Here is a 25,685-nt window from a genome sequence, read left to right on the forward strand (position 1 = left end):
TTAAAAAAATAGAAGAGGCAATCCAAAATTTCATATGGAATAATAAAAGACCCCGTATAGCAAAAACACTTCTTAGCAGAAAGAACAGCGCAGGAGGAATTTCAATACCAAACTTTAGACTCTATTACAGAGCTATAATTCTCAAAACAGCTTGGTACTGGCACAAGAACAGGCCTGAAGTCCAATGGAATAGAACTGAGGACCCAGATACTACACCACAGACCTATGGCCACCTAATCTTTGACAAGGGAGCCAAAAAAATAGAATGGAAGAAAGACAGCCTCTTCAAAAGTTGTGCTGGCAGAACTGGTTAAGCACCTGCAGAAAACTAAAGTTAGATCCTCCTTTGTCACCTTGCACTAGAATTAACTCCAAATGGATCAAAGACCTGGAGGTAAAAGCTGACACACTGAAAACTTTACCAGAAGGAATAGGAGATACACTAGGCCTCCTTGGCACAGGTAGAAACTTTCTTAATAAGGACCAAGAATCACAACAAATCAGAGAAAGGCTGGATAAGTGGGACTGCATTAAACTGCAGAGCTTTTGTATGGCAAAGGACATAGCTAGTAAATTAAATAGGAGGCCTACAGAGTGGGAGAAGATCTTCACCAACCAAACAACGGACAAAGGGCTCATATCTAAAATATATCAACAACTCAAAAAATTGAATCACTCCAAAACTAGTCTCCAAAGTAACAACCATCCCATTAAAACATGGGACAGAGACTTAAAGAGAGTCTTTTCTGAAGAAGAAACAAAAATGGCCTATAGACACATGAAGAAATGCTCAACATCTCTGGTCATAAAAGAAATGCAAATCAAAACAACTCTAAGATTCCACCTCACTCCAGTTGGAATGGCCAGGATCAGGAAAACGAATAATAACAGATGCTGGAGGGGATGTGGCCAAGAGGGATTACTACTACACTGTTGGTGGGAGTGCAAACTCGTTCAACCACTATGGAAAGCAGTGTGGCAGTGCCTCAAAAGGCTAAACATAGAACTCCCCTATAACCCAGCAATTCCAGTACTTGGCATTTACCCAACCATCCAGAAACAAGGGCATACTAAATCCACTAGCACAACAAAGTTCATTGCAGCACTATTCACCATAGCAAAGATATGGAACCAACCTAGATGTCCCTCAGTTGATGAGTTGATGAGAAACAAGGGCATACTAAATCCACTAGCACAACAAAGTTCATTGCAGCACTATTCACCATAGCAAAGATATGGAACCAACCTAGATGTCCCTCAGTTGATGAGTGGATCAACGAGTTGTGGTATTTGTACACAATGGAATTCTATGCTGCTGTCAGAAAGAATGACATCGCCCCATTTGTTAGGAAATGGAAAGACTTAGAAAAAACCATATTAAGTGAAGTAAGCCAGACTCAAAGGAACTTAGGCTCAATGGTTTCCCTCATTTGTCATAATCAGTAGAAACCTTGGGCTCTACTAGCAGAGCTCTGCAATAGAGCAAAATCTTTATACATAAGGCCATATATTATGAAACTAATTGAAAGGGCCTCCAGGATATTGAAACAAAGCCATATAATGAATGATTGTTGTCCTTAATGTACTATGTTGTCTCTCATCTCCTTTGCTGTCCCTTGGTTATCTCATATTGTTACAGTATCTCACTTTGTTATCTGATATATTGAATTTATTTGTATTTGGTTATTTGAAATTTGATAGGGAAGGGGGGAAAACCAAGACGGGTGGGGTTGTGGGGGGGAGGGTAATGGTACCAAGACATGTGAAAGGGTATCAATGTATGTGAATTAATGCACCTTTTATCTGGCAAATATCATGTAATCCTTTTATTACTTACAATAAAAAAAGAAATAGCTATTGCTGAAGACCTAGAAGTACATATGCTGGGAAGCCTGATGGTCATGCCTAATTCAGTTATTCACCAGTTCTTGTCTTTTATAAAAGGCAGCAATATTCTTACGAGTTTCTCTGAAAATGATTATAGATAGAGAGTGGTGTTGTGTAGAAAGACTCTATACCTGTCTCTCAGTTCTTTATCCAGTAATTGTCAGGTTGGCTTTAAAATTCTGCATATCACATACCGACACCTACTACTGGAAATCAGTCAGAAATTATGTTGAAAACTACTTTATGTGCTGGTGCAGCCAATTCTTTTAAAAAATGAAGGAAAAACTCTTTTTCTTTTGTGTATGTCTGTGCTGCGTATACATACAGTTGGTATTGCTGGTATGTTGCTTGCATATAGCTTTGAACACAGCTTTTTCACTTAAGACTGGTGTAGGCTCAATGGTTTCCCTCATTTGTCATAATTAGAAACCTTTGGCTCTCCTAGCAGAGATGTTCAATACAACAAAATCTACATACATAAGGCCATACAGTACGACGCTAAATGTAAGGACCTCCAGGATATAGAAACAAAAGCCATACAATGAGTGATTGTTATCCTTAATGTACTTTTATCTCTCATCTCTTTTGCTGTCCTTTGGTTATCTCATATTCTTACAATATTTCACCTTGTTATCTGATATATTTTATGTTTCTTGGCGCTTTTGCTCAAGACCAGCTCTATCATGTTTGTCTTTCGAGGTGGTTAAAAGATGTGAACTTCTCTTCTCTCCACCTCTTTTCCATACAAGATTTAGTTCAGAATGAGTCAGTTTGTTTAGATTGGAAAGGGTGTTTCATTTTATCAGTTCCCTTTATTGGTGCCTTACGCTCAGTTAAACAACTACCCACTTGAAATAGGAGAAACATTCTTAATGTATTACTTGATGCAGTGTCTAAACATACTTTATGGGGAAATCAGAAGTGGAAATAAGGGGCTTAAAATTTAGTTAAAATTATCTGCTCTGTTTGATAAATATGTGAAATACCATACTGATTTGTAAGGCTGTCCATATTCAACAAGTGAGTCCGCAAGATTACTATATACTATCCTGTGAATCATGTAGTTAGGTTGTTTTAAATTCATTTTTAAAAATTTCAAGTAGCAATTAATAGGATTTTGTATTGAAATAAACTGTTTTAGATATATAACTTTTTTTTTTCATTTGCTATAGTTGACATAAATGTGAACACTGAGAAAAACAAATTGAATGACTAAGATATAATATTTTAATTCCTCCCAGAAATCTCTGATTAATTCTCTAAAGCCTGTATAATTCCTCGGCAACATGGAATTAAGATTTATTTTTGTGAAGAATGCATGCAATAACGGGGAAACATGTAATCAATAACAAACTAAGGCTTTATTTTTTATTGTGATCCTGGAAGAAAATGGTTGTCTGTGAGTAAATATAAGATGAGACCTTCAATAAGAAAAGAAAATAAATAATTTTAAAAGCCAAACAATGAGAGAACACAAAACCAAGTCATTTTAAGCATCAAGCAAACAAAAAGAACACTCCTCTTCTTCACTCACTTTCTACTTGCTATCACCTTGACAATTAGCTCAACACACTAGCCTCTGTTGGTAAAAAAAGAAAAAAAATGTTTTAGGGAGCAAGTGGACTGTGCTTCAGCTTCACAACTAAGCATGAATCATTGCCTTTGCTATTGCCCAATCTTTGAAAACAGCTGTGAAGACAGTTTTAATGAATGATAATTAAAAAACCATAAACAGCCATTTACAATGTGTCTCCAATAACAAATAGAACTACTTATTATTTTCAGTAGCTTGTCACCTCAAGGCGAGGAAAAGCAATAATAGTCTCTATTGAAAGTCATGGTGATTTTTTAAATATTAAATATTAGAAAACCATGTATTCTTCTGCTCTTCATTCCTTTAAATTCTAAGCATAAAGCTTCTTAGGTCATCCTTCCAAAAGAATATAATCAATGATACACAGGACTTGGGGCCTATAATTCAACGGACATTTAGTATTTTTTAACTCAATATTCTATAAATCTTACCGAAAAGCAAAAGAAAAAAAAACGGTTTTGAAAAGAGGAATATTACACTGCAAGATGCTTTCTTTATTTAATCATGAGAAAAGATGAAATGTAGTTGAAATGCCATATTGTACTTGATTTTCATGGTGTGACCTTTGTTTTCTAGCTAGAAGGAAGATTTACAGTGACGAGAAACTAGCTAGACTAATAAAGAACATGAAAGACTGTGGGAAATGATGTTGCCTTATCTCTTTCACTGAGGAAATATATCCCCAGGCAATGGAACAAATCCAGAAGAATCAAGTGTTGAGTAACATATTAAACACTGTGATTAAATTATCCTTAGCATGAATAAGATCAGGAAAACCAGATTGTTCTTTATATTAAAAATCATTCAAGTTAATCTGATGCTCACTTCTATATAAAGTTCTGTTATTATTGGTGTTGACTTTTTTTGCCAGTCCTGGGGCTTGAACTCAGGGCTAAGCACTTCCTTGGGCTTTTTCTCAAGGCTAGATATCTGCCAGTTGAGCTGCAGCACCATTTCTGGCATTTTCTATGTATGTGGTACCAAGGAATCAATCCTGGGTCTTCATGTATGCTAGGCAAGCACTCTACCATTAGGCCAAACTCCCAGCCCTGATTGTTGAGTTTTTAAAGTGAGTGATTTGCAACAAAATACTTTTTTTCATTAAAGAACAAATGTAGATTTGGGACAATAAATTGGCTTGCAAATACTTTATAAGTAGAAATTCATTGACAGGCACTTATATCTTTAAAATAATACAAAGCTTTAAGAGAATATTAAACTCTATGTTTCATTAGTCTAAAAATCCACAAGTGTGGATTCTATACATCTGTTCACTGCGTCATCATCCAACAAGGAAAACAAAGCACAGAAAAACTCCAAATCTGAAAAATAAGAGTTTTATTCTACAGGCCAGATGTTGGCAAGCACTTCCAATGAGAATAATGATAGTAAATATTTTAGACACTGAATAACATAGTCTTGTTTGAAACTATTCAATTCCTTCATTACATAAAAATTTTAACTATATCCTATAAGTTTCCATAAGAGTATTATAACACCATATCCTAAATTCAAAACTTCCTTCCTATACTCATTTGCCAATCCTTATTATTTATACATAATTGCTCAACCACTGAAAGGCATATAAAATTTCTGTATGAATTAAGCAAGCCAGGAAATAAAAACAATATAATAAGGTTTCTATATAATTTGATGAATTGAGTACCTCACAAACATTCCCACAAAACATAGAAACTAAAAAAAAAAACCACCTACAGCAGCTTTTAAATATTCTTTCAGTGTCAAAAGATACTCCTTGTTATATTACAGAATAAATCATCAATACAGTATTTTATTGACAATAAACGTGTGAGTCACACTTTATGGATACTCACCTTGCTAGCACATACTGACCACCCTGTGTTGGTCTGAATTCCATTGTGGTAATGAAATACCTTGAGGTAGTCAACTTAAAGAAAAGAAATTTTTGTTTTGCTCATGGTTTCAGTTCACAGTTAGCTGGCCCCATGCTCTGGTGGCTGTGATGAGGCAGTAAGGACCTCATGGCCTGGGCACATAGTAGTGAGATGTTCACAAGAGCCAGGAAATGAGAGGGATGGGAGTGGCAGGGACAGGAAGACAGAAACACACACACACACACACACACACACACACACACCACACACACACACACACACACACACACACACACACACAACACGAGAGAGAGAGAGAGAGAGAGAGAGAGAGAGAGAGAGAGAGAGAGAGAGAGAGAGAGAGAGAGAGAGAGAGAGAGAGAGAGAGAGAGAGAGAGCACACAGATTCTCCCAATCTACTCCCATGCATTTTGGGAACTTGGTTGGTTCCAATGACCTAAGGACTTTTAGTTCCCATTAGTCCCACAGTCTGGGAGCCAACTACCAGAGAAAAAAGAAAAGAAGATCTAAACAAGAGCTTGAATCAGTAATCAATATACTACCACAAAGAAAAACCTCCAAGTCCACAATAAAGAAATCCATCCCAACAGAGAGTGGTTGGTTAGACTGACTATGAGTGTTGTGGTATTGGGTTTTGCTTTGCTTTAATAAAGAAAATGTTCTAAAATATACCAGGCTTATGCATATCTGTGAATTAACCAGGCCATTTATTTGATCTCTTCAAGGTAAGTATATTCCAACATGATAAAGTTGTGTAAAAATTTAAATAAAAGTATTGACTTCAAGTAGCTTCAGATAAGATTTTAAAAAAGAGTGGAATAGACTAAATTACCAATTTAATTACATGTGGAAAATTATTATGAAGTAATACATAATTTTTAAAGATTTTCCCTTTAGGATGTTGCAACCCTCTCTCTCTCTCTCTCTCTCTCTCTCTCTCTCTCTCTCTCTCTCTCTCTCTCTCTTTTCTCTCTGTATATTTATATACATATATATTTATAGTTACTAACTTTACATAAACATAAACTTATGAAAACTTTATACTGTTATTAATATATGAGCACATTAAATTTAATTTTATTCATATGCCTCAAAATTTAGGCTTCTTCTTAAGTAAAGTGGTAATTTAAAGCATTCATGAGTCTCTAAAAATATTTCATTCATCTATCATTCCCATTGTTATGTAGCCCTAAATAGCCTAGCATTATTTTGTACAATTGTTGGAATGTATATAAAACTGAAGTATTTTTCTCTCTCTATTTTCTCCCCTAGAATTTGGCCACGAGAAGTAAAATAAAATAAAAAATGTACGGTGACATCTATAAACTAAAGCTTCCATCAAGTTTTAAGAATTTTCTAGGGTCACAATAAAATTTTATTCATATACTTGTGTATATCAAGTATCTTGTGTAGATAATTTCTTGTTCCTATGTCCATATGAACTTTCTCAGGCCCATATTCTTTTTCTAAGATGTTGAATAATTTGCTTAAATTCTGCTACTCTTATATTTCTTATTTATATAAAGATCATTATTGCTCTTCCAAAATTGAACTTTAAATATTCATTCACTCATTGTTTTGTTTCACTTGTAAATGAGTTCCTAGCTCAGCACAAGAGTTGCTAAATGTTGAATTAAGAAGCTTCCTGAGAGACAAATGGAAGTGAAGTGCAAGTGAGATCAGGCTAGCTACATATAGAGCTGAGTCACTGTAGGGATTCATGCCAGATTTAAATTCAAAGAACAGAGAAGGAAGGGAATCTGTGAGAAACCTACACGTAGCGGGGGCCAATGGCTTCTGGCTTTAATCATAGCTATTCAGGAGGTTCAAAGCCAGCCCAGCACAAAAGTCCCTGAGACTCTGACTGATCTCCAACTAACCACCAAAAAAGTGGAAGAGGCACTGAGTTTCAATGTGGTAGTGGTCGCCTTCAGCTGAAGCGCTCAGGGACAATGCCCAGGCCGAGTTCAAGCCCCTCTAATGACAAAAACAAAAACAAAACAAAACAAAAAACCTACATGCACACTAGAAAATTAATCTCCTCACAGTCATGGAAGGATGTAGTCTATTGCTCTATTTGACTTAACAACCAAAATGATCTTTGTGGGATACTTCTTGCCACCAACTGGAAAGATAAGTTTGGCTTTACATATCTGTGTCCTTCATCTTATCTCTGTAATACATGTGCTCTCATTCTCTAAAGAGGTCATAAATGATGAATTTATACTTTTATTCCCCAAATAATCCATTTGGCAGCAAGAGAATATTCCTATGGAGCACAAAATGTACATTTTATTTCCTTCACCCAGTGATAGCTCAATTTTGTTCACAGAAGCTTATCTTAAAGTAAGGTTTGAAAAATAGTTCATCAAAATAGTTTTCTTATTTATGTGAAATATAGTCTGTGTTGGTAAAGGGTAAAATCTGACTACTATATCCATAAATATCTCTGGACTGGGTGTATTTATCTAAATAAATGATGATCAGGTTGCTTTAAAGAGTTTTTTGTTTGTTTTGGTAAATCTTCAGAACCATGAATAGTACCATTCATAATTAAAATATATTTAGCTCTGAATGAAATGAAAAATGTATGTAAAATATGGAAAGTAGTACTTCTGGCTAACTCACGTTATTGTTTGTCAAATATCATTCAATATTGGTATGACTATTTAGCTCTTCAAAATAAAAATAAAAATTAGCAAATATTTGAGTCAGCCCTTTAAAATCTGTGATATCTTATAAAATATTAGTGTCACAGCAGCATTATTTCTTGAATTCACCCATGAAAAAGATCTTTACCCAAATTCTCAGTGCCAGCTCTGAATACTTCGGAGTAAGGTAAAATTTTAGTTGACAGCTAGTAGTGTGATTCCATAATAAAAAATGGCAGATAGACTAAATCTAATTTTGCAGGAGGCAGAGCTGGGTCAGTAGCAGAAGCTATATTTAGAAGTTAAACAGTGGGATGTTCAACGGGATAAATTATTTTTCTAATACATGGAAAGGTTGGTGCCTGTGGCTCACACCTGTTTTCCCAGCTATTCAGGAGGCTGAGATCTGAGAATCAAGTCTGAAGCAAAATCCAGCCCAGGTAGGAAACTTCGTGAAACTATTGTTTCCAATTAACCACCAACAAGAAAAAAGGAACTACAGTTTTGGTTCAAGTGTTAAAAACAGCACCAGCCTTGAGCACAAAAAGCTAAGGAACAGAGACCAGGCCTGGAATTCAAGGCCCAGGAATGTCTCTGTCTCTCTGTCTCTCTCTAGTCTCTGTCTCTCTGTCTGTCTGTCTGTCTGTATGTGTCTCTGTCTCTCTCTGTCTCTCTCTCTGTGTCTCTGTGTCTCTGTGTCTCTCTCTCTCTCTCTCTCTCTCTCTCTCTCTCTCTCTCTCTCTCTCTCTCTCTCTCTCTCCTTTCCTCCCTTCCTTGCTCTCTGTCTGTCTCTCTGTCTCTCTGTCTCTCTGTCTGTCTCTCTCTTTCTCCAAAAAATGCATGTGAAAAGAAAGGAAATAAAGAAAAAAAACTGATGTATTTATCTCTTTGAAAACAAATCAGCCCCTGCATGGTGGCTCACGCCTGTAATCCTAGCTACTCAGGAGTCTGAGTCTGAGGATCAAGATTCAAAGCCAGCCTAGGCACAAAAGAATCTGAGCTTCTTATCTCCAATTAACTTGTAGAAAACAGGAAGTGGGGCGTGGCTCAAGGATAGGGAGGTAGCCTTGAGCTGAAGAGCTCAGGGACAGTGTCCAGGCCGAGTTCTAGCCCCATGACACACAAAACAACAACATCAAAAATCAGATTATTTACCATAGCTAAGATATGGAATCAACCCAGATACTCCTCAGTAGATGGTTGGATCAAGAAGATGTGGTATTTGTACACAATTGAATTCTATGCACCATCTGAAAGAATGGCATCACCTCATTCATAAGAAAATTGAAAGACTTGGAAAAAATCATATTAAGTGAAGTAAGCCAGACCCAAGGAAACATAGGGTCTAAGGGTTTCCCTCATTTGTCCTAATAAGGACTCTCCGTTTGAGTTTTTACAATATATGAGTTATAAATTCTTTCTTTTTACTGAATAAGGATACACATCTGGGTGTTTTTCTTCATCCTACACAATGAAAAAAAACAATTTTCATGTTAAAAATTGATCCAGATGTCATGTAAGATAGGGAGAAATGTACATTTGGTTTGGATTTTGGTTTGTACAAGGCTTAACGTCAAGGTCTCCAATTCCCTGGCTACATGTTAGGTTACCTTTGCATTTTCCCATTGAGCCATCGTTTGATTAATGCACATCCATAAAGTTTACTACGAAGATGGCCATGATGGCTCAAAATGTCTTTGAGCAGAACAAATGAGACTTGGTAATTCAAGGCCGGTCCAACTTTAGCATCCCTATAGTAAGCTATCACATTGCTTGTGTTCAAATCTAGAGAAAATCAGATTTAGGGTAAACTTAAAAAATTCTTCTCCGCTGACTAATTCACTTCTACAATGTTTTGATTCAGACCTCATAATGTTAAGAAAGTTACATTTCCTGAGATGACTTAGCTCACAGCAGAGCCTAGTATTTTTTTTTGAATTAAGGAAAAAAGCTTCCCTAGAGTTACCATTATCTATAGTCACAGAGATAAGGTAAATTAATGGGGTTCTCCTGACAAGGAGGTCAAAGGAGCTATTCATCATAAGGCCTGGTATTTAAACTCTTAGCTCTTTAGTGCTAGAAGTCAATTCTACAGGCACTCACTCTGCTCTGAGTATATTATTTTTTTTAACCCAGCTAGTAATTATTTCTTGACAACTAAAGCAGCATGGATGAATTAAAGAATGGTTTATCTTTTTTATTTCTTTTTATCAGGACAGAACCAATGTTTCAATATAAAATAGAAACCAATTAATGCTTAATTTTACTTGATTACAAGATGTATTGTAGGTAATATTTAATTACTTAAAATGTCTCCAAACCTGAACAACACCATTCACATAGGCCAAAAGCATTTAGTGAACAAAATGTATATTTTAGTACCCATATCATTGTAGGAAAGTCACAAAGCAATCACTTTTTCATAATTAAAACTGAAGCAAGAATGATGTAGAGGAGACAGAAAATTTTATTACTTTTAATAAACATGAAAATACCATCCCCTGGTGATAACTTCAGTGACAAGGAATGGAAACTACTGCTATCAACAGCAGGACTTCCAAATGTAGATAATTACCTGCAATTATCAAGTTGTACTCTGGAGGAAGAATCATCTTGTGGGAACCAGATTGTTCCCTGAAGTGATGAAAACCCTAATAAACTCTCTAGAACCTCAAAGAACTAGAGTTGTAAAAATGGCCAACCAGATCATACCTACAACAGGGACTTCTTATATCCATTTTACCTTCTGTCCACAATTATTCCTGCATTGATTGATTGATTGATTGATTGAGGCAGTCCTGGGGCTTGAGCTCAAGGGCTGGACACTGTCCCTGAGCTAGCATTCTACTACTTGAGCCACAGTGCCACTTCTGTTTTTCCCCATGCATATGGTACTGAAGAATCAAACCCAGGGTTTCATGCATGCTAGGCAAGAACTCTACTACTAGGCCAGACTCTCAGCCCTTATTTCTGTACTTATGTTGATACCTTAAAGGTAAGTAATATGTTATCTTCCAGAGGCATCATGCCTCATAATAATCTGTCTTATTTCTCTTCCATATTTCTTTTCTAACAAACTTTCTTATTACCTTTACCACATTCCATGTCTTGGACTGAACTCAGTCTTGCAGAATGCAAAAACTGAGGACTCTCTGCTATCGTGTCTCATAAATGTCCTTAACATGGAAAAAAAATATGTTTTTTAGAAAAAAAATCTCCTTTATTTTACTCAGAATCATTCTTAAATAAATCTATTTCCTCTCACTAATTTCCTTACTAGAACATCTAGTTGCAGGAAGCTTAGTTTTCTCCTAAAAAAGGAGGTGGTAAAATTAGGGTCATAACTACCGTCTCTTTGCATATGAAAGGAAATTAGAAGAACATTTCAAAAAAAATGTCTTTTGTAATATGGTCTTAAAACATAGAATTTAAAAATACACACAAAAAACCACTTAACACAAGGCAAGTTAACCAAATCAATAGTAGAGATAGGTATTCCCTCCTAGTAAAATTAATTATATAATTTGACAAAAATTTGAGAATAAATGTATTTGAATTTTTACAAGGGTACATGAAAAACTATTACAAGTTTAATCATTACCGGAAGCAACATAATGACAAGTCTCACAGAATATTTATCAAAAGAAACCACATACAAAAATGATGTATTGCTTTAATCACATAAAGTACAAGCATGTGCACAAATAGTCTATGGTTTTTTAAATCAGTGCCGAAATCAGAAAGGGATTTTGGGGATAAGTGACTGAGATGAGCCCATGGAAGCTTCTGGAAATGCTAATAATTCACTCTGTTGTAATGTGGGTACATGTCATATGGGTGTATTCACTTTGTGAAAAGGCTTAGGTCTCTAAAATGATGTGTACTATTTACCCTAGTTAAATGTTACATCCTTAAAATTGAAATCAAACACATTTTTGCAATTTAAGATATTTTATGTTATATAAGTCCAATTGGAGGCCCCAGTGAAAACCAAAGGTATGTTGACATGGTTTGGGGCTATCTCATAAGTATAGTAAGAATTGCTAAGTTGAAAATAATAACTAAGCTAAACTGAAAGGAAAACAAAATAAACTCTTTATGAAAGAGTAACACACCTTGCCAAATATCAGCTATGTAAGATACTAGAAGGGAAAAAAGGCACTAGTCTGAAAGCCTCAAATTCCTTAATTTTCTCCTTATCTGGCCATGGATATATTTTCCCATGGACAATATCTGCCCATCTCTACATAAGAGTGCTGTAAAAGTTCAGATATATTCACAATCATATAAGAGAACTCTGATGACGATTGCTGTAAGAAAAACTAGGAGGAATTGATGGTAAGGTCATAAATATATTTTAGGAACTAAACAGACAAAAAAGAAGATCCTATACACCACCTTTGAAAATATCAAAACAATAAACAGACATTACATAATGTGACAATTCTTCCCTCCTGTTTTTGCTCTTCTATGGTTTTTGGCTTCATGTTTTGTCTATGTGTGCCAAGGGTTTTTTCGTTGTTGTTTGGGAGTTTGAGTTTGGGTTTTTTGGTGTTTTTTGGTTTGTTTGTTTTGTGCATACATGACAGAAAGTGATCACTCATACATAGCTCTTTTTTATTTTTCTTTTTAATTTTTCTTTTTACAATTCTTTCAATGCACAATAGAGTCAGAATTTTTTCATTTATTTTGTAATCCCATAAAGAGGAATGCTCACTGGAATAGAGTAGTTAGATTTTCAAAAGAAGCCAGTCAACTGTAGTTAGCAAGACAGAGTTGTGCTGCAGGAGGAAGGCTAGATTACAGCACACACACGTGTCTACTGTTGGGGAGAAGCCGATGAAAACAAAATCTTTCTCTGTATCCAGAGATGCAATATGAAGGATTGACTCCCACCCTATTTTTCTAGGTGCACACAGAGAAGAAAGAGTGGGCCAAGAAAGAGTAGGTGGGTCATTCATTGATTCCATTTTTTAAAAATGTTTGAGTGCTGACAACCTTTAAGTCTTTACCCTTTCCTGTCTCCTTTTCAGGTTCATCTAAGTAAGCCTGAAAGAAGGTCTGGAGCCCCCTTCCAGTTTGTCTGCCTGGGCTAACTTGGAACATGGATAGTCAGCTACTGGGATCCCACCTTTCTGAGTAGCACTAAGATTACAAGTGTGAGCCACCAGTACCCAACCTTAAAGTTCACTAAATAAATGAAGGAATAAATAAATAAATATATACATAAATTTAAAAAATAGTAACAGACCGGAGGGGAATCCTAGATTTCTCTTTTTTGTGATGTAATTATTTTTTATTCATTTAAATTGTTATTTTTAAGTAATGTATTCACATGGTTCAAAATTCATAAGAAAAAAAAATAAATTTCAACTGTAATAGGTTTTGTATTGTCACCTAAAACTTCCTGTCCACTCATAAAATCAGAAAGTGATTTTTTTTTTTGGAAAGATGTCTTCACAAGCATAATTAAAATAAGGCTGTAGATAAAAACCCTATCATGGAAAAACCCAAACACAACGATAGTGATCTCATTAGAGACAGAAAGTACACACACACACACACACACACACACACACACACACACACACACACACACACAGAGCCAGTCATCAATGGCTTCCATCTGTAATCAGAGCCACTTGGGAATTGAAGAATCACAAGTCAAGATCAGTTTAAGATACAAAAGTTAGATTCAGACTCAACCCATGGCTGGGTGAAGGGACACCTGTTGTCTCTATTCTTGAGAAATTTTGGAGGATCATCAGGCCAGTTTGGGCATCAAATGAAAGATGCTGTCTGCACAGAAGCAGAGCTGGAGGCAGTAGGATATGTGTGATTCCAGCAGTGATGAGACACCACAGAGTAAGAAGTGCAAGACCCTTTCATCAGACTGGCCAGAGAAACTCAACGGAAATGCAGCTCAATAGTGCTGCAAAACCTTAGCAAACATAAGGCCCTGAGTTCAAACTTCACCATTGCCCAAAATGACAAACCAGTACAGAGGGAGGGGAGAGAGAGAGAGAGGGAGGGGAGAGAGAGAGACGGAGAGAGAGGGAGAGAGGAAGAGAGAGAGAGAGAGAGAGAGAGAGAGAGAGAGAGAGAGAGAGAGAGAGAGAGAGAGAGAGAGAGAGAGAGAGACTACAAAACTAGTAGTTAAAGGATCTTGATAAGCCAGTAGAGCTCTGAGCAGAAGCACAGGCAGGTTTCCTCTTATAGCCTGCAAAATCCAGAGTATAATCATGGGACAGAAGCCTGGGTTTTAAAATCTGTTTTGTGGAGCGATGGGAAGATACCTTTCTCCTTAGTTAAGCGCCACCAAGTTTGTAATAATTTATGACTGCAGTCCTAGAAATTAATAAGCCAAGGAAGGAAGAAAATAGACACAGAGGCCAGCTGGAAATCTCTTCCTGCCATTTGTGGTTCCCTTATAGTAAATCTTTTATTTTAATGTATAGAGGAGTTACAGTTATATCCACCATATAGAAGGTGCATTACTTCTCACACATTGATACACCTTTTCATGTTTTTGTCCCCATTTCCCTCTCCTCACCCCCTCCCCTAATTTTCCCCTCCTATTTCAAATAAACAAGTAAACATCTATATAATATACCAAGAAACAAAGTGGGATACTATAACAATATGAGATTAACCAAAGGTCAATGCAAGAAAAGAAGAAAAAATCATAATACAATAAGATTAACAGTCTCTCATAACTAAGCTCTTGTTTCCATGTACTGGAGGTCCATTAATTTGGCTCATCCTATATGGCCTTATGTATCTAGGGTTTGAGTTATTGTAATTCTGTGCTAGGAGAGTTCTAGATGTGTACTAATTATGACAAATGAGGGAAATCTTTGAGCCTATGTTCCTTTGGGTTTGGCTTACTTCACTTATTAGGATTTTTTCCAAGTCTTTCCATTTCTTTTCAAATGGGGAGATGTCGTTCTTTCTGATTAAATAGAATTTAATTGTGTATAAATATCACATCTTGTTGATCCAATCATATACTGAGGGGCATCTGGGTTGGTTCCATATCTTTGCTATGGTAAATAGCACTGCAATGAACATTGTTGTACTAATGGCTTTCCTATGTCCTTGTTTCTGGACTAATGTGTAAATGCCCAGTAGTGGAATTGCTGAGTCATAGGGGAGCTCTATGTTTAGTCTTTTGAGGAACCGCCATACTGCTTTCTATAGTGGTTGAATGAGTTTACACTCCCACCAACAGTGTAATAGTGATTCCTCCTGGCCACATCCCCGCCAGCATCTGTTATTATTGGATTTCTTGACCATGGCCATACTAACTTGAATGAGGTAGAATCTCAGAGTTGTTTGGTTAACACACTCCACATTTTACATTAGTCAGGAAAGCATCTGCTTTAAAAGACCATTTTTAGCTGAATTTAGAACTTAAAGAGGATGCCAAAGACCTATACAAAGAGTTGTGCAATAGTAGATAACTATTTTTACTCACAAACGGAAAAAAAAAACAGAGGATAATTACTCTACATTTTTACTTCTCTATGGATCGAGTGGTAGTGTCTCCTCACTGTAGGAATAAAATGTGCTTATTAGTCTTCCTTTGTTCCTCACCAGAACACCAGTCTTAGCCTCATTGGAGATCAGCTCAACAGAAAAGATGACAAAAGTGAAGTGCTTGAACTGGTCCTTAAAGCCCTTGAAGTCCTCTTGCAAATAATTTTAATAGCAAAAACGCAACATTGTAATTCCATTGGTATGGAACAAATGAGGGTTCATTATTATCCCAGCAAATATTTGAGTTACCTAAAGAGGATTTCAGTCCACTCGTATTTTAGTTGTCCTGTCTATAATACAGAGAATAAATTAGTGTTCTCTTTTTCTCTTTCGTAAAAATATTAGTCATGTAATTAAAATTAAAACCAAACTGGAAATTCCTCTACTATTTTTTTTCCTACAGAAGAAAATGAACTGGCCTTTCATTCCTGGTTTAATCATGTATGACTGTCCATGACTTTTATACATGGCCACTCAGCAACTGGAGTATTGATGAGAATTTAGTAGTAATGAAAATGGGTCCAGAAGAACAAAATGAGAAATTGGAACATCTCACCATTTGACTTTAATTAACAAAGGCTTGATTTGATTACTCACTCAGAAGGCCCTTGATATTAACGCTGTGTTTTCTGCCATATTATTGGCATGATTTTGTACATCTCACCTAGTTTTCTAGCTATAAATGAATTAAAATTAATCAAAATTTGGTAACTGAGATGTTATCAAATCTTTTTCTATAGCATATTACCATTAAAATGTGAAATGACTAGATAAAATAGAAAAAAAATCAATAAACATAGAAATAATGGCCCTCTAAAATTATAACCAATAACCCTCAACTTACCAAACCTTTCTCAATGTCAATTGAACATACACATATACATACACATACACAAAAGAAGAGTAATTATGCCTATAAAATAAAAAAAAACTATTTCATTTTGATGGAGATGAGGTACTACAGTCAAAAAGCCATCTAGATGAGGCTATTTACATCATAGGAGTGGAGTTAATTCAAAAGAATATAATTTTTACTTTATTTTATATTACTTGTATTCTCATTAATCATGCCTAAAGGATGGAGATTACAGCACAATTCCAGTCAGAGATGTCATTTGGTTGACTAGGAAGATGACAAGGGAAAGCTAAACAAAAGTTGAGGAAAAAAATAAAAATTAAGGTAGAAGTCACTGAAATAGGGAAGTGTGTTGATCAAAGTAGTAATAGTTTAAAGATAAATGTAGTCAATTAGGGAGTTATTCTCCATGGCTATGTCAGTTCTTATAATGGAATGAATTATTTTTGTACATTTTTTAAAAAGATCAACAACCCTCTCAATAAGCAAATGGTATGAACATTAATTAAAAAGCAATGCTAAAATAAATGGTGTTTAAGCAAATTAAAATGTCTCTCGTTTAGCTCATAAATAAGACATGCAATTAAACTAAATATAAATTGTGCTTTGCATTTATCAAATCCGTAACAACTCTAGTTTGGAAACAGAATCCATATTACATTGGAAAGCTCATATGAAAATGACTCCAAACTTCCCATATCTCTAACCAAGTTATTCTACTCCTAATGAGTTTTTTTCACAGATAAATCCTTACAACATGTGATGTGATTTGTGCCCATAGTTATTTACTGAAACATTCTTGGGAAGAGCAAGTGTTTGGAAACAATCTAAATGAAAATATAAGTAACAAATTGAACAAATTATATTCATATACAGGATTTCTATGTAAATGTAAGCAAGCATAGCAAAATGTCCTTTATGGAATGAAAAGTGAAGCTTTCTAAAATATACCTGATAAGCAGTGAGATGAAAAATAGTGTATGTGATATTATATTAAACAAACCATAGAACAAATGAGAAAGAGTAGCATACAGTGCTAGAGGATTGATAAGCATCAAATTATCTAGGACAAAGGAGAAAACAGTAGCTGTTGTTAAGTATCCATGGTTTAGAAAGTGTGGACATAGCACACAATGGGAAGCCTATTTATATAACCTAATCAAAACATGCACTTTACAATTCTTATATTTAAAACACAGCAAAGAAAATTGAAGCTGTTCATATATAAAGACAATTGAAGAGAAAAAGGAGAATGTCAACTAAGGGTGTGAATGATATGAAATGGTGTGAATGGTAAAAGTATTTCAATTATTCATCCATGAAAACGGTAGAAACCAAGAAAATCAGCATTATTATGAGTTGTCCAGGTTTTGATACAAAGCTGCAAAGATTATTACTGCCCTATGAATGTGCCTAAATAAAGTGACTGCACAGAACAATTGGGCAGCATCTACTAAAACTGAAATTAATCTATTCCCCCATGAGTTTTCTTCTGTGTGCATAGGGATATATTTATATGCATGTACAAGAAATCAGGTACAAATATATATGCACCATGGAATTGTTTGTTATTACTAAATGGTCAAAATCTGAATGTTAGCTAGTGGCTGGTGGCTCATTCCTGTAATCTTAGCTACTCAAGAAGCTTAGATCTATTGGAATATGGTTTGAAGTAAGCTGAGGCAGAAAAGACTCTTTTTCAAAACTAACTTGTAAAAAGCTAAAGGCATTCCTCAAGTTGTAGAGTGCCATACAAGAAAGCAAGTAGCATCAGTGATGAGCCTCAGGACACAAACCCCTGGATAGCCAAAAAGAAAAAGGAAAAGAAAAGATTCTAAATGTCCACCCAAAAAGAAATCCATTAACCAATGAAGCATGATACATCAAATAACTGTCAGCTACATATATCAAATAATAATGTTTAATAATAACTACCTTTCCATATACACTTTTATCTTCCTAGCCAATGTATCTCTCCAATACTCCAACTTCTAAAATTTTAACTCAACTCTCTCTCTGATCTAGACCTTCAAAAGAACTACTAAACTTAAGTGGGAGAAATAAAGGAAAAATACAAAATCATGCTGCATAGCTAAAAATTCAGTGATCAAGTAGCATTACTCATGCATGTACCGTATATTGGTGCACATTTAGTAATTATCTAAAGAACATTTTCACACATCATTCATTCTTCTCAGACATCTAACTCCTCATCATACTCAGCTGATTATCTTGTTCCTTATTTTCTACAAAAATAATAAGGTATTTAAAATGTATCATTTATTTGTTATGTCTACTAAACAACTATGGTTTCTACCCACCTTCTCTGCTTCTCTCCTGGTGTTCCATTGACCATGTACTTCATGTGGCCTATTTTTTTTGCTTTTTCTCTGGATATTTTGTTTATTTGTTGGACCTACATAGCACTTAATTACTCACAATTACCTGTGTGTATATCATCTAAATCCCCCTGTTTCTATCTAAATTCCAATATTGCTACAGAACTCTGCTCATTAGCCACAATTAAGAAGGATCAGATCATATAAACTTGATTTTTTTAAGGAAAACATTTACCATTATAAGAAGATGGATGCTAAAATTGATGGATAAAAGTTTCCAGAAAAGATTATTGAATAGTTTCAAAATTTTTCTCTCAATTCATTTACAGTTACAAAGATAAAAGTAATCTAGGCTTATAACCCAAAAGATAAAATGTTAGTCAAATATTTCTGGCTGACATTGCTAGTAATTAAACATGTCAACACTCATATAGTGCCTACAATTATTCCTGAGCAAACCACCATATCAGATACAGAATGTTTCCATAGAAAAATTCATTAACATCACATATAACTTGAAAAAACACATATAACATTTAAGAAAATATCAGACAATGTTAAATTGAATTGTAATTCCATTACCTATAAAATATTTTACTAGTATACCCAGAAATATAAAGTCATATAGAAAAAAGAAAAACTGAAAAACTAACCCAGATGGAAGAAAACTATTGGTCCCATAAGAGAAAAGGACATTATAAGATGATACTTATGAGATTTAAATCGGTCAGGTACTATGGTTAATAACATGTCAAAGATAATTCTCTGGTTATTCTATTGGTTCTGTGGTCTCACATATTATTAACATAGGAGAAGCTAGATGAACGGTATATTTTGTAAAATTTCTGAAAATCTAAAATGATTTCAAATTGTACATAATTTAAGTAGCCACAGAACTATTTAAGATCCAATGATCTCTCTGTATTGTTGGAATGTATGCTGCATTCTTTCTCCACATTCATGTTTGAACTAAGCCTTTCCCTATTTAAAGCTGGGTGGCTGTGCAGAATGCACAAATGAGGATTCTTGTTCCTATTTACAGTCAGAAAGACTTTAGCTATTGATCTTGTCTAGTTCTACTTTATAAGGACAAGACACAACATAGGCTTATAAATGTATAGAAATTCAATCTCCAAAACACATTTACCTTGACCTTGACCCTTTATGCAACCTTAGTGTCATCTCCTGTTCATATTCATACATGCCACCAGGGTATGTAGAGTTGGAAGAAAATGTAATTCTCTACAGAAAATAAAAATAAAGTCTTAGATTAGTCAATTCTCTCAAAATAACCAGTCAGTCTGACTAGCGTGCCTGTAAAATCAGAGACATCCACCTTTCAACAAACAAACAAAGCAATGTGGATTCCAAATTAATCTGTGGAGATCTGCCTGAGGAAGTCATTGCAAAACCTGAACTACTTTTTCCCCCAATTTTCCAACTTTATGCTATTGTATTTTTCCCTCTATAAATTTATTTTTGATGTTTTATTCTTATTATTATCTTTAAGTAATTGCACAAAGTAGTTGCCACTTAACAAAGCAGTTCATGAATAAAATATATCTTGCTATATGCCACTCCTTTCAGTATTATTACCTACCCCTCCTCTTCCCGTGCTTTCCCTCACTCTTTTTTTTAGAATTTATTTTTATTGTACAAAGGGTACCCAGAGGGGCTATAGTTACATAAGTACTGTCTATATTTCTTTTTGGACAGTGTCACTTCTTCCCTTGTTTGCTCCTTGTTTTTCCCTACCATCTTCCCTCCCCTACAGCTTCAATAGTGCCTAGTGAGTATCACTACTGAATTAGTTCCCCCTTTGTCCAGCCATTTCTGTGCTTCTTCTTACCCTCCCTCCCTGAACAGATTAAACTCACATAAAGGGCAAAAGATACAGGAATTGAAAAGAGTGACAAAAGAAAAACAAATCAAAACAAAAAACAAGCTGGTTGCAAGACTCAACTGAAATCTCAGGAGGCTGAGATATGAATCTTTATGATCCTTTCCTAAGAATATTCTTTTTCCATCTCACTGTGTGAATGTTTGGAGGCCTATTTAATTTTTCAGTTCCAAAATGTAAATTTTTTTGTCTTTTACCATCCATTGTGTTCACTTGTAGATTGCATGGTTTTCCTCATTTGTAGTAATTAGAATGCACCTATAAATCCACAAGTAAATGCTTCTTGGTTTTATAGACTATACCTTGGATATATGACCAAAACTCCCTCTTCTCCTCTTCCTCTGTCTACCCACCCCATCAATGACCCACTTCCTGGAGTTTTGCTTTGTTGAGCATTGATTTTTGCCTTTCTCAGAAATTACACTATATATAACATATTTTTAAGATGTTTTAAAAATTATTTATCGAAGTTTTATTGCAAAGCATGCCAATGATCATAACTTCTATATTTTGTTAATAAAGTATAGCCCTGTTCAGCATAGCTTAGGTATCTCTTTGAATTATATTCAGCATTTATAAAATAAGTAGGAGGTCGGAAGATGGCACCGAGATAATAGGGACTCAGCCTAGCTCTCTCCCACAAAAATAGAGAATCAGGAAATCCCACGAACCAACTATCTTAAGTAACCCACAACTACAAATTCAAGAAACAATGAAGAAGTACACAAACCAGAAAAGAAATCCAGATAAAGCTTATATCCAACGTTTTCAAAGAATCCAAAATGTGATGACCCCTCCCCCACCCCTTGGAGGGCACCGAGCCGGGAAGCCCCAACCTCCAGCAACAACAGCAAGCAGCAGGATCCAGACTCAGGAGCCCACACAGATGGGGTGCAAACAGCACAGAAAGCGGCGGACACCAGAGGAAAAGCGAACGACTCTCCAACACCTCGGAGCAGCTCACAGCCAAACCCCTAGGAATAAGTAGCTGAGAAGGTTCTCCAAACCCATAGGGAAAGCAGAGCCTGTGGTAAGCTACTAAACTTAACACAGACCCCTCCACCCTGCATAAAAAAGACTGGCAAGTGCAGGGGGGCAAGGAATTCAGAATCCTGTCCCTTTCCCCAACAGCTCCTTCCCCCAGGCCATTGACTGCCAGGCAGGAGGGCGCTAAGACCCAGCACCCCATCAAAGGGGGTGGAAGTATCCCTGCTCCCACCTGCCCAGTAGCCTCCTCTCCCAGGCCACTGAAACTGGAGACTGGGGGCGCTGAGACCCTGCCTTCCAACAGTGGGTGGGGGTGCACAGGACTCTGGGAGCCAGCATCTAACTGACCCAAACCTAAACAAGAAGCCCTTCTGCTGGGAGTCTCCAGCAAGACAGCACCAAGGCCCCCCCCACATCGAGTCACAGAAAGAAACACAGCAGGGAACTAAAGGACAGACCAGCAGGGGCTGAGCTCGCCCTCTAAGAACCAGAAAGGCGCGGCTCCCCACTCAGAGCCCATATCCTGGTTTGACTCGGCCTCTGGGAACAGAGCGGAAACCTGTGGAGCTGGGTTAACTGAGAGCACCCAGAAAATCCCAAACCCCAGGCCCTAGGCTGCCCCCTACCCCCGGAACAGGGTAGGAAAACTAGCCATCCACCAGGCTAGCTGAGACCAAAGTGCACAACTCCATCCTACAGCCCACTGTGGGGCCACTGGCTTGGCTGAGAGCTAGCCATGCAGTGGCACACAGCCTCTGGGAACAGGCCGAACACCTGTAAAAGCTGCAAACTGACCTAGTCAGCGGCGGAACTAATTGGCTGAGAACCACAGGCATACACAGATTCCCAGAATCACCAGTCCCAAACCAAATAAAGACCGCCACAGAGCGAACCTACAACAACAGTCACTGGTGCCTGGGAAAGCACAAAGACGAATTACGACATATATAAATAATCAAAGTCCCACACAAAGCCCAACAGGAGACAAGCATGAAGGGACGAGAGAGATGTCACCATCCCAAGAAATGACACCTGAGGAGACACGAAATATGACTCTATTCAAGGAGATGATTGTGGACATGACTAAAGAGATTAAAGCAGAGTTACAAAAACAATTCCAGGAATATAAGCAGGAAATTACCAAGGAGCTCCTAAAATTCAAAAGAGAAATGGAAGCAAAGATTAATACCCTCTCAGCAGACATGAGCAGCTCAGTGTCCACAATTCAAGCAAAAATAGATGTATTAAGCAACAGATTGACTGAGATGGAGAATAGGACATCAGGAATGGAAGACAGAATGCAACAGCTGGAACAGAGAATCATCAGTCTGGAGAAAGCAGTCAGAATTCACCAAAGAGAACTCCAGAACCTGCCAGACACAGCCAAGAAATCTAATCTTATAATAGGGATTGATGAAGGGGCGGGGTTCCAGGACAAAGGAATGCAACCCTTATTCACCAAAATCATAGCAGAGAACTTCCCCAACCTTAAAAAGGAAAATACATTATTGAAGGATTCAGGACTCCAAACAGACAAGATCCTAGAAGGAACTCATCTAGACACATCATAGTAAAGACACTAGACCAAATACCAAGGAGCTGATCTTAAATGTTGCAAAAACAAAGAAAGAGCTATATACTACAATGAGAACAATATTATAATAACTGCAGACCTCTCCACATAAACCCCAAATGTAAGAAAAGCTTGGAAAAACATCATTCATGTCCTGAAGACCAACAATTGCCAACCAAGACTGATATATCCAGCAAAACTAGCATTTACATTTAAAGGAGAAACAAGAATATTTCACTCCAAGGAAAAGCTATATGAATACATGCACACTAAACCAGCATGCACACTAAACCAGCATGCACATTAAACCAGCATGCACACTAAACCAGCATTACAAAAAATATTAATTAATCAAGAACAAATCGCAAAACAGCAAGAACCCCCATCAAGAAGCAATTACCTATTAAATCACTGAATAACTCCTGGGATACAGATCAGATCAGAGAAGAAATACAAAACTTTCTTGAATGTAATGCCAATCAAGAAACATCACAAAGGAACTTATGGGACACAGCAAAGGCAGTCCTAAGGGGAAAATTTATCGCACTAGGAGTGCATATTAAAAAGACAGAAGAAGAACATGTAAATAACCTAAAAAACAAACTGAAACACCTATAGGAGCAAGAAAAAGTTAATTCTAAAACAACTAGGACAGAAATAACAACAATAAAGTCATAAATATTGGAGATTGAAATAAGATCTACTATACACAAAATTAATAAATCAAAAAGTTTGTTCTTTGAAAGAGTCAACAAAATTGACAGACACATGGCAAGATTAATCCAAAAAAGGAGAGGGGAGACTCAAATAAACAACATTAGAGACCCCACGGGAACAATCACAACTGATATCCAAGAAATTCAGTCCATTATAAAGAAGTACTACCAGGACCTATATTCAAAGAAACAAGAAAATCTAGTAGAAATGGATGATTTCTTAAATAAATATGGGCTACCCACATTGAACAATGAAGAGGTAAACACATTGAACAAACCAATTTCATACAATGAAGTTGCGGAAGCAATCAGGGAAAAGCCAACCAAAAAAGCCCAGGTCCAGATGGTTTCACGGTGGCATTCTACAAGACATTTAAAGATGAAGTAACATCTATACTCTTAAAACTCTTCCAAGAAATAGAAGTAGAAGGAGCAATACCAAACTCATTTTATGAAGCTAATATCACTCTCATTCCCAAACCAGGGAAAGACCCAATAAACAAAGAAAACTACAGACCTATCTCTCTAATGAACACAGATGCAAAACTCCTCAATAAAATACTCACCAACAGAATCCAGACACAAATAAAAAAAATCATACACTATGATCAAGCAGGCTTCATCCCACAGCTGCAAGGCTGGTTTAACATTTGCAAATCAATCAATGTAATACATCACATCAATAGAGGTTAGGATAAGAATCATATGATAATTTCTCTGGATGAGGAGAAGGCATTTGACAAAATACAACATCCATTCATGTTGAAAGCAGTAGAAAAAATAGGAATAAGAGGTACACTCCTTAAAATAATCAAAGCCATAAATGACAAACCTACAGCCAGTATTATACTAAATGGTGAAAGACTGGAACCATTTACTTAAAATCAGGAACTAGACAGGGATGCCCACTTTCTCCACTTCTCTTTAATATAGTGCTGGAACCCTTAGCCAGAGCAATAAGGCAAAAAAAAGAACATCAAAGGGATCCACATAGGAAAAGAAGAAATTGAACTATCCCTATTCACAGATGACACGATCATCTACTTGAATGACACAATAAGCTCCACTCCCAAACTCCTAGAATTAATAAACCACTTTAGTAAAGTGACAGGATATAAAATAAACCTTCAGAAGTCAGTAGCCTTTTTGTACACCAACAATACACAAACAGAAGGCCATATCAAGAAAATGATCCCATTCATAATAGCCCCCAAAAGGATAAAATACTTAGGAATTAACTTAACCAAAGATGTAAAGGAATTATTCAATGAAAACTATAAAACCCTAATGAAAGAAATTAAAGAGGACAATAGGAAATGGAAAGACATCCCATGCTCAGAGATAGGGAGAGACAACATAGTGAAAATGGCTATACTGCCAAAATTGATATACAAATTCAATGCAATCCCCATCAAAATCCCAAAGATATTCTTTACTGAAATAGAAGATACAATTCAAAGGTTCATATGGAACAAGAAAAGACCTAGAATAGACAATACAATGCTAGGCAAAAAGAGCAATGCTGGTGGTATTACAATACCAGACTTCAAGCTCTTCTATACAGTTATAATAACAAAAACCGCATGGTATTGGCACAAAAGTAGACCACAAGATTAATGGAATAGAATAGAAGACCCAGAAATCGAACCACATACCTATAGGCAACTTGTATTTGACAAAGGAGTCAAAGATACACAATGGAACAAACACAGGCTATTCAATTATTGGTGCTGGCAAAACAGCCACATGCAGAAAACTAAAAATTG

This window comes from Megascapheus bottae, chromosome 7 (assembly GCF_031878675.1).
Source record: "Megascapheus bottae isolate mThoBot1 chromosome 7, mThoBot2.hap1, whole genome shotgun sequence".
In the NCBI taxonomy this organism is placed as follows: Eukaryota; Metazoa; Chordata; class Mammalia; order Rodentia; family Geomyidae; genus Megascapheus; species Megascapheus bottae.